This window comes from Mesoplodon bidens (assembly GCF_964165515.1).
Source record: "Mesoplodon bidens genome assembly, chromosome: 5".
Classification (NCBI taxonomy): Eukaryota; Metazoa; Chordata; class Mammalia; order Artiodactyla; family Ziphiidae; genus Mesoplodon; species Mesoplodon bidens.
The window spans coordinates 84743564-84759942 of record NC_138161.1 but is presented as its reverse complement, the minus strand read 5'-3'; the positions used below and the strand labels follow the sequence as shown (position 1 = coordinate 84759942).

At 36.6% G+C, this 16379-nt stretch overlaps 1 long non-coding RNA gene across 1 annotated transcript in view; it reads left to right on the top strand.

Annotated features, from left to right (window-relative positions):
* Positions 1-13562, top strand: part of LOC308618000 — a 68214-nt gene extending 54652 nt beyond the window's left edge. Inside the window, exon 3 of the long non-coding RNA XR_014015946.1 lies at positions 12669-13562. This is a non-coding gene — a long non-coding RNA (uncharacterized lncRNA). The remainder of the gene's footprint in view (positions 1-12668) is intronic.
* Positions 13563-16379: the final 2817 nt, after the last annotated feature.

Genomic DNA, 16379 nt, shown 5'->3' with positions numbered 1-16379 from the left:
ATTTGTAAAAAATTTAAATTTGGAAACAAACCAAACATCTAAACAAAAGAAGTAAATGGATTAAAAATTATGATATATCTATACCATGGAATATTACTCAGCAATAAAAAGGAATTAACTAATGATGAAAATGAAATCTAATCTATAGTGACAGAAAGCAGATCAACGTTTATTTGGGAATGGGGCAGGGAATATGGGAAGGGGCAAGAATGGGATTACGAAAGTGTACAAGAAAACATTTTTGGGTGATGGATATGCATATTATCTTGATTGTGACAGTGGTTTTACAGTATATACATATGTCAAACCGTATCTAACCGTATACTTCAAATCCGTGCAGTTTATTATATGTCAGTCACACACACACAGAAAGAGTGAGAGAGAGAGAGAGAGAGAGAGAGAGAGACAGAGCCACAGAGAGAGAGAAAGAAGAAAAAAAGGAGAAGATGGAGGAGAAGGAGAAAGGAAAGAGAATGAGAAGAGAAGTAAAATGATGTGAAGGTGTAATAAAACTACAACAGTCACACATAAGCTCATGTCACAGATTTCTGTGTTCATGGAAATAGCCCTGTTTTTCTCACTGATTGTCTTTGTAAGTAATATATATCTGAACTTCAAAATGAGATTAAATGAATGGTCTACTGCTTTTTTTTTTTTTCTGTTTTTGCGGTACGTGGGCCTCTCACTGTTGTGGCCTCTCCTGTGGCGGAGCACAGGCTCTGGACGCGCAGGCTCAGCGGCCATGGCTCACGGGCCCAGCCGCTCCGCGGCATGTGGGATCTTCCCGGACCGGGGCAGGAACCCGTGTCCCCTGCATCGGCAGGAGGACTCTCAACCACTGTGCCACCAGGGAAGCCCTGGACTACTGCTTTGATCTCATTTATACATGAGGGTTCCACATAAGTTGTTATTTCTTTACAGGGATGCATTGCTTACAAATACTGGAAAAAACACTTTTTTTTTTTTTTTTAATACTCAGAAAACCCTTCTAAAATGAACCTGTGTATTTACTAGAGGTACTGATGATGCATTTTGACTTATCAAACTTTATCATGGAGAGGAGATTTGCATTCCTAGACAGGCAAGGAGCTCCCTCATCCCTGTCAACACCTCAGGCAGAGTTGTGCTTTTATCTATTTTATAAATGGGTTTCTACATAAGATTTAGATTGATAAAATTAATCATTGGCAATTCCCATGAAAATGGAAACAAGGGAATGGTGGGAAAAATGAACTCAGAACATGGTACCAGGAAATGGTGAACCAATTTGCACAACTGCAGTGGGGGAAGCCGAGGGGCTCTGGGGTAGTGAAGCGTGAGATGAAGAGGGTAGATTTGGAGATGATGCCCAATAATGAGTACCTACCAAACAAAATTACTTGGGGATAGCCTGCAACACGTCTATCAAAATCTTACAAACATATGCAAACTACTAGCTAACTAGCCCCCCTCTGTTCTTTCTGCATAATGGTCTTCCCCTTATACTAGGTAACTTAACACCCACAAGTAAGTTCCCTGTCTACATCATTCACTACTTGATATCTCTCATGCCAAACACAGTAACTAGAATATAATAGGCATGAAATAAGTATTGGTTAAATGAATGAGCAACAGTACAGGGTCTAGAGTCATCCTACTGATACGGAAGATGGAAACAGTCCACAGCTGAGAGGTGGTCATAAGCTGGAGAATACTTCACAGTGTTACTACTGGGAAATGTTTGTGTGTTTACATGGGCATTGCTTATGGAAAACATTTCAAGAGACTTCTTTCAGTAGAAATGCACGTTAGTTCCCAACAGATTGATCTGGAATCTTCAGAAAAGGAAGTACATATTTTCCTATAGGAATGTGAAGAATAACTGATCGGAAAACAAGAGAAAAATTCCACGGCATTTATAACACAGATGTATGGATCCTGTCTCACATTCTGTTCTTTGGGGAGAAAATAATCATGGAAAAAGCATTCATTTCCTTCCTGTAAGATTAAACTGGAGACAAATTAAGGTTTTGCCCTTTCTTTTTCCTGTGGTGTGAACAGTTATGTTCACAAAATTTTGAGGACCTGGCCAGGGTCTGGCACATAATAGGTACTCACTGGTGAGGTGAAACCAGGGAATTGGGAGTTCTTTGAGAGAGTACTTTTCTAATTAGCTGAGAACAATATCTTACCTCCAAAGAGAAATAGGCAGAACAAGGACTTCAGCAGCACCCATTAAAAAGCAAACTAAGAGAGTTCTAAACTTAAACTGAGAGAAATTGTTATTAGGCAATAATGATTAAGAGAAAGCATGAGATAGGTCAGGTTTCTGTCATTTTAGATCTTTTTAAATATGCTTGCTTCATGAGGAAACTTCTTTCATAGTTATACAAGCATATATATATATTTGCATATGTATGTTTATATACAATATAAATTTTTAATCAAAATTTTAATTTACTTAAAAGTAGCTATAATACCACAGAGTCATATTGTAAAATAGTAGTTTCAATTTTGAGTCTTCTATACATATGCAAATTTTTTTAAATTAATTGGCATTGAATTGACAATTTTTTTTTCTAAATGTGGTAACTAGAAACAACAAAAATACTATGTGCTTGCATCATTTCTTTTTTTTATAAGTTTATTTTTTACATCTGTAACTCTATTTCTCTTTTTTTAATATAAATTTATTTATTTATTTATTTATTTATGGCTGCGTTGGGTCTTTGTTGCTGCGCATGGGCTTTCTCTAGTTGCAGCGAGTGGGGGCTACTCTTCCTTGAGGTGCACAGGCTTCTCATTGCAGTGGCTTCTCTTGTTGCAGAGTATGGGCTCTAGGCATGTGGGCTTCAGTAGTTGTGGCACGCAGACTCAGAGTTGTGGCTCATGGACTCAGTAGTTGTGGCACATGGGCTTAGTTGCTCTGTGGCATGTGGGATCTTCCTGGCCTGGGGCTTGAACCTGTGTCCCCTGCATTGGCAGGCAGATTCTTAACCACTGTGCCACCAGGGAAGTCCTCATCATCATTTCTAAAATGAAAAATCTATTAAATAATCCAAATAGGAAAAAATTATCTTAAAATAAAAAATACTCCATTAAATTAACAAAATGTCTCTGTTAAAAAAAAAAAAGCCCTATTATGTTTTCTTTATTTTCCGTTTGCTCTTGGCTTTGCTGATACTAACTTGTAGACTCATTTTTGGGTCTTTGGCAGTCACTGCTCTGGAGTTGATTCTAAGAAGGAAACAGGCTGCTGCAGTGTACATAATGGAGTAGGAACATTTTATTTATTTAGCGGAGTTATCATCCTGAAACTCACAGAGGGCCATAGGGCATGTCATGCTAATATAACTCATGTGTTATAGTACGATAACATCATGTATACACAAGGGGTTTATGTGAAATATGAAGAAAGGCTTTTTTGCTCTCAGATAAATAATGGGATGAGTTAACAGCTCAACTCTGAGAGACCTAAAATATGAGTACAGGATGGTTCTGATAAAAGGTGCAAGAGAATAAACTAAATAGTATTTGAGGTTGCCTCAAATCTGATGTTACTGCACTGATGACTCTTGGAATATTAAAATTTTTCTCATGCATATGTCATCTTTTTTAGCCTAACACATGGTAACTGGTAAATTCTAAAGACTATACTCTCTAGAGTAGAAATGGCAACTAGCCAAATGCCAATAAAACTCATTTTTTAAAATTTACATTTGCAAAAAAATATGATATAACATGTGCCAAGAGTTCTACTTTGTTTTGCCAATGCCTATTAAAATTACTGATGTTTCCCAGTCATAGTGAGTTGCTTCTTTGGGGGAAGGGAGATTAATAGATGTTCAACATTTAATGAAAACACTGTATATGCTATACTTTTATTGTACTCTAGTTTTTATCTCCAAATTTTGGCTAATATACTGATGTTGGCATAAATCATATCAACTTTTAAAAAACAACTTATTCCTAAAAACTCATAATATTTTTTGTTACTTTTCTTTTTGAATTCAATTAACCTGTCATTACAAGTAAAATTATTAAGTGCTTAGTGACAATCTTTACAATAAGATTCCATTTCTGGCTTTATTGTGCTGAATGCTTTGCTTTATGTTTTAATGTGAGATATCTAGTCTGGTAGAAATAAGTCTAAAGGCATCAAGTAATTTCATTGAATTTAAAATCATTTCAGTTAACTGAAACCACTATTTAGCCTGGCAGCTCTGAGAGAAATGATTTAAAAGAATTATTATGATAAATACCAAAGAAAAATTCAATTATATTTAAAACAGTTATTCTTATTTTCTTCAACAAATAGGATTCGTTGTTCACTATATTTTCCAATGGCAAAATTTGACAGCATAAATATGGTAAATAAGGCCAAAATGCTGAATGGCCATTGCTCCTTAAATCATAGGATAAATCAATTTTTATAAAGAGCTGTCATTTAAACAACTATTTTTCAGATTAATTAAAAATTCTCTCATGGTTTATAATAAAAGACATTTAGCTTCTACTGTGTGTGCTAGGCATCATGTTAGGTGACAGAAGTACAATAGTAAACAAATCAGACTCCCTTAAGAAAAGAAACTTGGGGCTTCCCTGGTGGCGCAGTGGTTGGGAGTCTGCCTGCTGATGCAGGGGACGCAGGTTCGTGCCCCGGTCCGGGAAGATCCCACGTGCCGCGGAGCAGCTGGACCCGTGAGCCATGGCCGCTGAGCCTGCGCGTCCGGAGCCTGTGCTCCGCAATGGGAGAGGCCACGGCGGTGAGAGGCCCGTGTACCGCAAAAAAAAAAAAAAGAAAAAAAGAAAAGAAAAGAAACTTGTAAAGGTGAAAGAAGTAATAGGAAATTATGAATTTGCGTGAGAAGTGCTACAATAATAGTAACCATAGAACAGTTAGGAATCACTTAGGAGGAACACAATGCACTGAGATGGCAGAGTGTTAAAGATGACTTTCTGGCATCTAGGCTGACACTGGGAGTTGAGCAGGAGTCAGATAGGCAAAGAAAAGGATGGGAGTGTTTCCAGAGAAGGAACAACATGGGCAAGGGGCTGGAGGTGAGAGAGCGTTGTGATTTGGGCATTTTTGGTAATTTAGTGTGATTAAAACCAAAAGCTAAAAAAGAAGAGACATGAAAAAAAGAAACAATAATACATAGCCCTTTCAATTAAAAAAAAAAAAAGCTGTATATGGGGGGGGGCGGGAGGAAATGGGATGAATTGGGAGATTGAGATTGACATATATACACTACTATGTATAAAATAGATAACTAATGAGAACCTACTGTATAGCACAGGGAACTCTACTCAGTGCTCTGTGGTGACCTAAAGGGGAAAGAAATCTAAAAAAGAGGGGATATATGTATATGTAAAATTGATTCACTTTGCTGTACAGCAGAAACTAACACAACATTGTAAAGCAACTATACTCCAATAAAAATTAATTTTAAAAAAGAATAAAATAAATAAAACCAAAAGCTGGTTCTTTGAAAAGATTAATAAAATCAATAAACCTTTATCCAGGCCAAAAAGAAAAAAAAGAAAGGAGGCAAATTACTAACATCTGAAATTAAAGAAGGGGCATCACTTCAGATCCCATGGATTTTAAAGGATAATACAAGGATATGAACAACTCTCGCCCATAAATTTGATAACCTAGATAAAATGGGCCAATTCCTTGAAAGACACAATCTGCTAAAAGTCACAGAAGAAGAAATAGACCATCTGAATAGACCTAAATCTATTAAAGAAATTTAATCAATAATTAATAACCTTTCAAAACAGAAAGCACCAGGCCTGGATAGTTCACTGGTGAATTCTACCAAACATTTAAAGAAAAAATTATACTAATTCTGTGCAATCTCTTTCAGGAGATAGAAGCACAGAGAATACTTCCTAATCCATTCTATGAAGCCAGCATTAACCCTAATGCCAAAGCCAGACAAAGACATTATGAGAAAAAAGGAAAAAATAAAAAAACTACAGACCAATATTTCTCATGAACAAAGATGCAAAATTTCTCAAAATGTTAGCAAATTGATTCCAACAATGAAAAATATAAAAAGAATTATATACCACAACCAAGTGAAATTTATCCCAGATAGGCAAAGTTAGTTCAGCATTGAAAAATCAATTAATGTTATCCATCACATCAACAGGGTGAAAAAGAAAAACCACATGGTCAAATTAATAGATTCAGAAAAAGCATTTGACAAAATCCAATACTGTTCATGATAAAAACTCTCTGTAAATGAGGAAAAGTGAAGTATTTCTATAATTTAAATTTTTAAATCAGTTTAAGTAGTACTTTTGTGGCAAGTTGTATATCTAGAGGTTGTTTTCCAACTTAAGTAATTAAATCTTCAGATTTTTCAGGGAAGTAAGTATGTGGTGATGAAGAAGAAGAAGATAGGTAGGTAGGTGGATAGATAGATAGATAGATAGATAGATAGATAGATAGATTTTTTAGTCAGGTTTATTGAGGTATAATTTATATAAATAACTTCATTTTTTGGCTGTTCTGTTGTATGAATTTTAAAAAACACATACAGTCATGTAACCACTACCACAGTCAAGAGGAAAGCAGTTCTATGATAACTCAAGTTTCCTTATTGTATCATTCTAGTGAGTCTCTTCCCCCCACCTCCATTTGCTGGCAACTATTGATCTGTTCTCTGTCCCTATAGTTTCTTATTTTCCAGAATGTAATGAAAATGTAACCCTACTGTATGTGACTTTTTTTTTTTTTTTTTTTTGTGGTACGTGGGCCTCTCACTGTTATGGCCTCTCCCGTTGCGGATCACAGGCTCCGGACGCACAGGCTCAGTGGTCATGGCTCACGGGCCTAGCCGCTCCGCGGCATGTGGGATCTTCCCAGACCGGGGCACGAACCCGTGTCCCCTGCATCGGCAGGCGGACTCTCTACCACTGTGCCACTGGGGAAGCCCTATATGTGACTTTTGAATCTGGATTCCTTCTCTTATTATAATGCATTTGAGGTTTACTGATATTGTTGCATATAGTGGCAGTTGTTCCTTTTCATTTCTGAATAATTGTCCATAAGTATATGGACATTTAAGTCATTACATAGACCCAGGAGTGGGATTATTCACTTCCCAAGTCAAAGTGGGCCTTAAATTCAATTTTATTTCATTGCCAAGATTTTTGAAAATTGGTTCAATAATCTTTGCCTTTCCAAAGTTGAAATTTATGAGTGAGATTATGCCTATATACAAAAGAAATGACCATATTACATCAGAGTTTAGAAGGAGATGGTTTTTCAAACAAACAATTTGGTTTGAGGAGGGGCGTGTGGAACAGTGACCAGGTACTAGGGAGGGAGGTGTCAGGGAATGGATGGAGTTATAAAAGGTCAGATTCAAGGTAGCAGGCAAAATTCACTCAGTACTACTACTGAGGTCTCTAGTGAAAGCCTGGGAGGTGTTGTGGGAAATAAGGGTTATGCCAGTGTTCAAAGGGTAATTTACAAAAAAGTAAAATCATGATTCTCATACAGATTTAAAAATGAACATGTGTTAAAATTTTTTTTAACTCATTAATGATAAACTGGTAAGATGTTACAATCAGTTTAAAGGGAACTCTAAACAGTTATGTTTATAAACCTGGAATATTAAAATGAATGTGCAAATAGAAGCAAAAGTAGCTTCTTCCACAGTGAGTGATGGAAGTCAGCTGGACCTCTATGGAACAGAACTTGCATGTTGTGTCTATAGACAAAAATTATTCTGCATTGTACCAGTTATTTACAAAGCACGGGGTTGTAAAATACCTCCCATCAAACTGAAATCAGATAAGACAGAAAGGTGTGCTCTAGACAAGTGCCAGGCAACCACCTGCCCACTGGTCAAATCTGGCCCACAGTTACCTTTTGTAGGTCCTTTAGTTAAGAATGCTTTGTACATTTTTAAAGGGTTGTAAAAGCAAACAAACAAACGTTGGTAAAAAGGAAGAATAAGCTAGAGGCATATGTGGCCCTTATAGAAGAAGTTTGCTGACCCCACTTTTTGGCCTTTGCTCTAATGCAGAGATCAGCAAAAAATATGCCAGCCGCCCAATCCAGATGGCTGCCTGAGTTTTATAAGTAAGGTTTTATCGAAACATAGACACACACACACATACTTTTTAAAAATTTACTGTCTATGGCTGCTTTAGTGCTACAATGGCAGAATTTAATAGTTATAACAGAGCAAAGCCAAAATATTGACTCTCTGATCCTTGATAAGAAAAGTTTGGCTATGCCTCCTTGGACAGTACATGGCTCTCCAATGAAACACAGATTTATTCCTCCTGGGAAGATCTTTTACTTTTCCTGTCTCTATTTTTTCTTCTGTTTCTTTTGCTTGGTTTATCCCATTTTTTCCTTCCTGTCATCCATAATTCTTTCTCATATTTTTCATCCTTTTTAACTCTTTCTTTCTCCATTAAATAGCCGTAACATGGAACTAAAATATAATATTTTAAAAATAATTTATCAAATGAAATTTTAGATTCCTCCTTAAATCGAAAGTAAAACTATACCTCTTTTTTCCTCACCACCTCCAATGCTCTAAGAGCCTAAAAGTACTTGGAAGTCACTTTTCACTATGTTGTAAACATGTCTGTGGGTCAGTGACCCTTAACGAAAAGGACCTCTCACCTGAGAAACGAGAATCAGGGGTCCAGTTAGTTGCCTTCCCTTTTCCAAGCAAAACAAGGAACATTTATTGACATTTCAGTAAGTGAGAATTGAGAAAGTAACTTAATATAATCTGCTTTGAATGGCTCTTTACTTCCACTGGTATGTACATAAAGCAGTGTGAAGTTGAGATTGACTACTAAAAGTATAATGTCAGCATTTTAAAATATAAGTGTATACATATAATATGATATAGATTATATCAGAAATATAAAGTGTAACGTCGGCGTTTTTAAAACCACAATATTCCCAAGCAGTGAGGAGATTTACAAGGACATGTTTTCTGTGCCTCTCCCCTCTGCTGATTCTCTTTTGTCGCCCTAATCCCATCCTAGTCTCCTTTATTTTATCATTTACCCCTGTACATGTCTTAAATGTCATTTTTCTCAAAATGCCATCCTTGATCCTCTTCTCTTCTATTTCTACATTCTATGAGCGTTCTCATCTACGCCTCTCATTTTAACTACCAGCTAATGATTCCCAGTCCATATCTTTAACTGAGAAATATAACTAGAGCTGTAGATGTTACACGTATATATGCATAACATATATATTAAATTGTCATCTCTAGTTCAGTGATATTGGATTGAACTCAACACAGCATCTCCCAGTCCACCCCATAAATGTATTTGTACATTCTTCCTCATCAAGCATAAACTTAGGAAAAAACCCACACTCCTTTACCCCTATTTTCAATCAATCTTAAATTTTTTTTTTTATTGCAGGGGGGAAGGTATACTGGTATCTGCAACTTACATTGAAATACATAAAAAAGATAGATGAAAGGATGGAGAGATGGATAGATGAATAGGTATGTGATAAAGCAAGTATAATACAATTTTAATTGTAGAATTAGGTGGTGGTTATATGCCTACTGACTGTAAAAGACTTTAAACATTATTGAATGTTTCAAATTTTTTCATTAAATGTGTTAGAAAAAAATTCTTTCAATTTGCCCCCAAAATATCTTTAGTGACTGCTACTGCTTTAGCCTAAACCCTCATCATCTCTTACCTGAACTATCACGTTTGTCCCTATTGGGTACTCCTAAAGGCAAGTTCCCTAAAATGTTGCCACTCACAGTGTGGCCCACAGACTGGTGAGCAGCCAGCACGTCACCTGCGAGCTTATAGGAAACACAGGTCCCACCAGACATATTGAATCAGAATTCACAGTTAAGAAGATCCCCAAGTAATTTGTATAAACTTTGAAGTGTTGAGAAGCTCAGCTCTATATGATAACTCTATCCTATATCATTCCCTTGCCTCAAACCCTTCAGTGGTTTCCCATGGCTTACAGGGTGATATCTAAGACCCTCAGAGTGGTTGCCTGTTGTGAACATTTTGAATATTTCCAGAGCACATGTGTTGTGTCTCATGCTGACTCCCCTTTCTCTGACACTCTCCACATACCTTAACTCAGCCTAACTCTGTCCTGTTTGTCCTTCAAGATAATTTAGTCCACATTGCTTTCTTATTACTTTGGCAATATCTCTATTGTAGCCCTGTATTTTACATTTTTTTGAAATAAGAAGGTATCTGTTAGTTTTCCCACTAGGCTGTGAACCTCAAAAAACAGAAAATGTTTCTTATTCATGATTCTATTCCCAAGTGTTTGCACAGTTCTTGTTGCGGATGTCAGGTATTTAACAAATGCTTATTGAACTTAACCCCAAAGCAGCTGACTATCCCTGCAGGTATATAGTTCAGTGTGGAGTGGTGGTTCAGAAAGAGATTGCTAAAAGATAAGCAAACAAGTGAAACCAATTTTTATTTTATTATAGCTACACTCATTTAGCTATATCTACCTAGCTACTTTAAGATAGGTAGATATAGTAGCTACCTATCTATATCTACGTTCCAGATTCTGAATTTATTCATAAAAGACAGCTATTTCATTAAGCATGTGTATTCTGAGTTCAAATGAAAAAGCCATACAAATTCACTCACTATGTATTTACTGAATGTCTATTAGAACAGGGCTAGTCTTACTGAGATGTAATATTGCTTTTGTTGCACTTAAAGAGGTCTTCTAAGTGCTTGTTTTCCAAAAGTTATAGAAATGATATTTCATCAGTTTTCATGCATAATAGATGAAAATACAATGTCATATTTAGCAACAAAGGCAATGAAATGTCTTTTAGATATTCGTTAGGCAATCAGTCACCCGTCAACAAAGCATAATTCAAATCTCATTTTGACTTTTGCCTGTGAGATTATTACAACTAAATAGAAAATAAAATGTTTTGGGTATATACGTGTTAGTAGAATAAATCAGAGCTGAAAGTAAAAGAACAAAAAGACTAACAATTCCTATCCTGGACCATGAAAATAATTCTTACAGTTTAAGCCCTAATCCCATTCACCCTCCAATAAAGAGCAGTTTTTAGCCATATTAGTAGTATAATAATATATATTTAAAGTTTTTTAAATTTAAGTATGTTGGCAGAATTCATCTCACTTTGATATAATATTTTAGATGCCAATCACATAGAAGTAAGTAAGCTAATTATCAATTTATATAGAACTAATAAACTGAGAAATGGAGATTCTTCCTTCCAACCTCCTTCCTTCCACAATATTTATTGAGTGGTTATACTGAGGAAAACATTGTGCTATGCTAGGCTCCAGGGATTCAAAGATAAAGCATTCCTTTATTCATTCCACAAATATTCAGCACCTTCTACATGCCAGACACTGTTCGAAGCCTTAGAAATACAGCAGTTAGTGAACAAAGCGCTTGTGCTCTTGGAGTTTATATTCTAGTGCATGAGACAAGTAAACAAATGGGTAAGGAGTACAGTTACAGACAGGTGCTCTGAAAAGTAAAAGACAGGGTAATGGTATAGAGTATATAATGTTGGAGAGTGGGGCAAGGATGACAGGGTAATAGTATAGGGTATATAAGGTCTGGGAGCAGGGCAAGGATGCTATTTTAGGCAGAATAGCCAGGAAAGTCCACCTGAGAAGACAGTATTTGAACAGAGCACTGAAAAAACTGAAAAAGTGAGCAATTTGAAGATTGGGAGAGGAGAGAGGTATTCCAGCCAGAGGGAACAGCAAATATAGATACTCTAAGATGAGACTGAGCTTGGGGTGTTTTCAGCAAAGAAAAAAGGAAGTTGGAACTCAGGGTACCAGGTAGAGTGTGGTAGGACAAATGGTCTGGAGGGGAGGCATGATCTGAGGATCTTTTGATGAGTTTGGATTTTATTTAAAATTGGCTGGGAAGCCACTCAAGAGATTTAAGCAGGTAAAGTTTGTGAAATGATTCTCTTCTTAGAAAGATCACTCCAACTACCATGTGGAGAAGGAACCATAGAGAAACAAATGGAAGCAAAGAGTTTGGTTAAGAGGCCATTACAACAGTTCAGGAAATAAATAACAGTGTCTTAGATTTCTCTCCACCTAGGTAGAGAGAACTGGTTAAATTGGAGATATATTATAAAGGTAAAATTGATAGGATTTGTGTTTGATTTAGATTTAAGGGAATTGAAGGAGAATAATCAAGACTCCTGTGTTTAAGTGATGAAGTGACTAGTAAATAGTGAGCTAAGATAGTAAGTGTAGGCAGAAGTTTGTGGGAAATTGAGATGATATAAGATGCCCCATAGACATCAAAGTGGAAAAGCCAGGCAGGCAGTTTGATATGTACAGCTGGAGCTCAGAAGACAGGTCAGGGCTGGAAGAACAAATTTGGGAGTAATTCTCACATAGATGACATTTGAAGCCTAGGGGCTGGATGACATCACCTTAAGAAGAAATAAATAAAATAAGGCTTAGCGCTGACCCAAGTCATAATATCTGGAGCCAATGAGAAAGTTTGAGAAGGTGCAGCCAGTGATATAGGAAGAAACCCAGGAAGCAGATCAGGTTTCATGGGCATGTTACCAGTGCAACACACAGTGCTTTGCACTCAGAAGGGCCCCAGACTTGGTTGCTAAGCTGCCACCAATTCTTACTTATTTTATCTTTGAACTTGTGTTTTGTAGGTAAAGTCTGATGGGACAATGGAGCATGCAAGTGAGGAGAGAAGGTACACACATTATGTGTATCAACCATTCCTTGACACCCCATTCATATTCCTGATGCCCCACGAGCACAGAGTTCTAGGGGACCCATGATGCATGGGTGTTCAATGAGGCTCCAATCAAGTACATGTAAGCATATTACACCGACAACAGAGCAAGTGGTGGTGTTGGTGCTGACAGCCTTGAGAGGTGGTGCTTTCTGTTCAAACCAGAATTTCCTTTAAAACAGACAGAAGGCAATGGTGATCTAAGAAGCATGAACAACCAAAGAACCCTATCCGATCCTTCCTGACTTATGTTACTGCTGTGATTGAATTGGGTCCTGCTGCTTGCTGCTTACAAAATCAGTTACATACTGACAAATGGTAGAAAGGAAAGGTGCTTTTAATCAGAATGCCGGCAATCTGCGGAGACGGTGGACTCAAGTGTTCCCCAAAAACCACCTCTGAAGATTCTGCTCGGCCATGAGAGTTTTAAAGGAAAGGAAGGAAGCAATCTCAGTTAATCATTGAGATGGGGGTCAGAGTCATCGCCATTCCCCACTGTGTGCAGGCTTGTGTTCAGGCTTGTCACTCGTGATCTTCCTCTAGATGTCATCTTGTTCATAGAACTTGGTCACACAGTTTGTTTGGAAGATTACTGAAGGGGAAGCTAGGGAAGACATCTTGTTATCTGTTAATTACTTATTCTTCATTTCTACTTCTTTGACCTACGGAAAGGACTGACCAGGTAGGGAAGGTATTTTTTTATATATATAAATTTATTTATTTGTTTTCATTTTTGGCCGTGTTGGGTCTTCGTTGCTGTGCACGGGCTTTCTCTAGTTGCGGTGAGCGTTGGCTACTCTTCGTTGCGGTGCGCGAGCTTTTCATTGTGGTGGCTTCTCTTGTTGCGGAGCACGGGCTCTAGGCGCGAGGGCTACAGTAGTTGTGGCTCGCAGGCTCTAGAGCGCAGGCTCAATAGTTGTGGCGCACGGGCTTAATTTCTCCGTGGCATCTTCCCGTGCCAGGGAAGATGCTAGGGCCAGAGATGAGTAGAGCATGGAGATTAGTTACAATATAGTTAGTTACAATATAGCTTTGTTAAAGTGACAAGAAAAGGGGCTTCCTGCTGAGGGTCGTTTCCTGCAAAGAGCTGCTTACATTACTTCCCTGTATTAGCCAACCACTCATCCTGAAAAGGGAAGTGTAGAAGGAGAGGGAAAGATAGAGGAGCCCATAGAGACTTTTCCTTTCTCATCCATAAGCCAAAGATAGAGAGTATTGATAGAATGCATGCATCTCAAGAAGTGAAATTAAAATAATTAGATTAGTCTTGTGCAGCACTTCCACTGTTCTAGAAAAAATAAAAAATATGTATGCGTGCATGGGCTACAAAATATGAATTGTGTAATTCATACGAGTTAAATGCTCTTATATTTTCATTAAATCTGGCATTGCATAATGTAAATTTGAATGGTAAAATTCATGTCGATAATTTAAATTCTAAATTTTTCTTTATTTATGAACAACATAGAAAGCAAATTTTTAAAAAAATGACAAGTTGAGGGAGAGACAGTGGAAGAAAGGAAAAAGCTTTATAATTTACTACCTTAGGGCATTTTTTCCTTGCTTTTTGAACAAGGGAGCCCACATTTTCATCTTGCTCTGGGCTCACAAATTATGTAGCTGGTGCCACCAGAAGAATATGGTGTCCTGGAGTCCAAGTGAAGAAAGTGCTTCCAGGAGGAGGGAGGGATCTTTCAACTATGTCAAATGCTGCTGAGAATTGAGTGAGATAAGGACAGAAAATCAAACATTACCTTTGGCATGGAGACTATCCAGTTAAAGTCAATTCTGTCAGAGATGGTGAAGTATTTTGTATAATAATTTAACAATAGTAAAAATAAAGGGGGAGATTTATACACCCATTTTTATCTGTGATGTTTTCTTTTAAATATATTAGCTTTATTTATTCTAATTATGTTTCAAGAATAAATTAGCATTTGTTCAATGATAAAGTGGAATCGCCCTAAAACTGAAACAGTTTAAGAAATATAATTAAATTATTACTGTTTATATCTTCTGTTGTGGCGGGTTTAAAAATGCTATTTTATTTTTCTTTCTCTTTATTTTCTTTGTTTTTATTTTTCGCCTTTACTTCAAGATGCCTACACAAAATGGAGTAAATTATAACTAGATCAAATTGGAACAAAAAAATAGTTTGTTAAATAAAAACATGTATGTTTCCTACTTTGCTAGCAACATAAAAAAAATGTAGTTGAAATACAACGACCGAAACCCTGCCCTCTTCCTTATTATTATTACCGTAAAAATAAAAATTTTGAATTCATTCTGTAGTACCTGAAGTCAGCCACTAGATGGCAGATGTTACCATAGTCAACAAATCGTTACTTGAAACGGGATATAAGATCACTTAAAATTATGATTTTGCAGAAACGTAAAACCCTATTGATTCATTCTCCCCACCCTTCCTGCTCTTGAAGAACTCATTTTGGGGGCTTGAAAAAGCTTTCCCGTATACATATACAAGATGGATAATTCAGAAAGCAATTCTGGAATCCTATCAGCTCCATAAAACATAATATTAAATCACAAAACTGAATAACAAATTGCATTTAAATGACTATGAAGATGAATGGCAGTGTTGTACTGGAATGTTTTCAACCAAGGCCAAATGGATAACCACATTGATCTTGCATTTTATATCTTACAAAGAAGGACATGATGTAAATAAAGATCACAAAGCAAAGCTAATATATTTACTGCTATGTTAAACTAGTTACAGAGGATTAAAAAAAACTTTGATAAATTATTTGTTCATTTGATTACTATGTTGGTTATTTGTTCCTTATATGGCAGTTGCAATTGAAGAGTACAGTGAGGAGGAAGAAACCTGAGCTGTTAGAATAATGTTATCTGCAGAGTTTAATGCTGTCCCCCACATATAAAGATTGAATTTTAGAATCTGCTAGAGATTATACTTCTAATTAATCAAATTCCTTTTGTGGGGTTGCACATTATAATACTTATATTTTGACTGATAACTTGAAATATATTTAAGCAAAAGGTGAACCTTTGTAAGTTTGTAATTTTCCTAAGGTAATGCAAGTACTATTCTTCCCTTATGATAAAGGGATTTTTTTTTTCTGTTTGACTATTTTGTGAACATTTTATTAAGATAGCTGTGGATATCCTGCAATATTTCTTTCTTTTTTTTTTTTTTGGAAAATAGTGAAAAAACAGGAATTGATTAGCATGATGGGAAATTTTGGAACTTGAAAATAAAGAATCAGGGTCAGAAAATAAACCATATTCCCTACTGGAATTCTGCATCACTCCTGACACTCTTTCCTCTCTCATTCCATGATATGTACTCTCCCCTTTTTTTTCCTCCCATCTCTCTGCCTGCCCCTTCTCAGTCTCTTCCCTGGGTTCCTCTTCTGTCTCTTCTTTAATCCTTTGGCTCTCAACATTTTTCTTATCACTCTTTACTATTGCTCTATAAAATCTTGAGCATTTAATTCATTACCAATGTTTCAACTGCAATGAATAACTAGTTTCTCTCCAAATCCTATGAGTCAGCATCACATAGCAGTTATATTTAAACTCTGACATTAGACTGCTTAGGCTCAAATACTAGTTTGACCACTTAATGGTTAGGTGATATTGA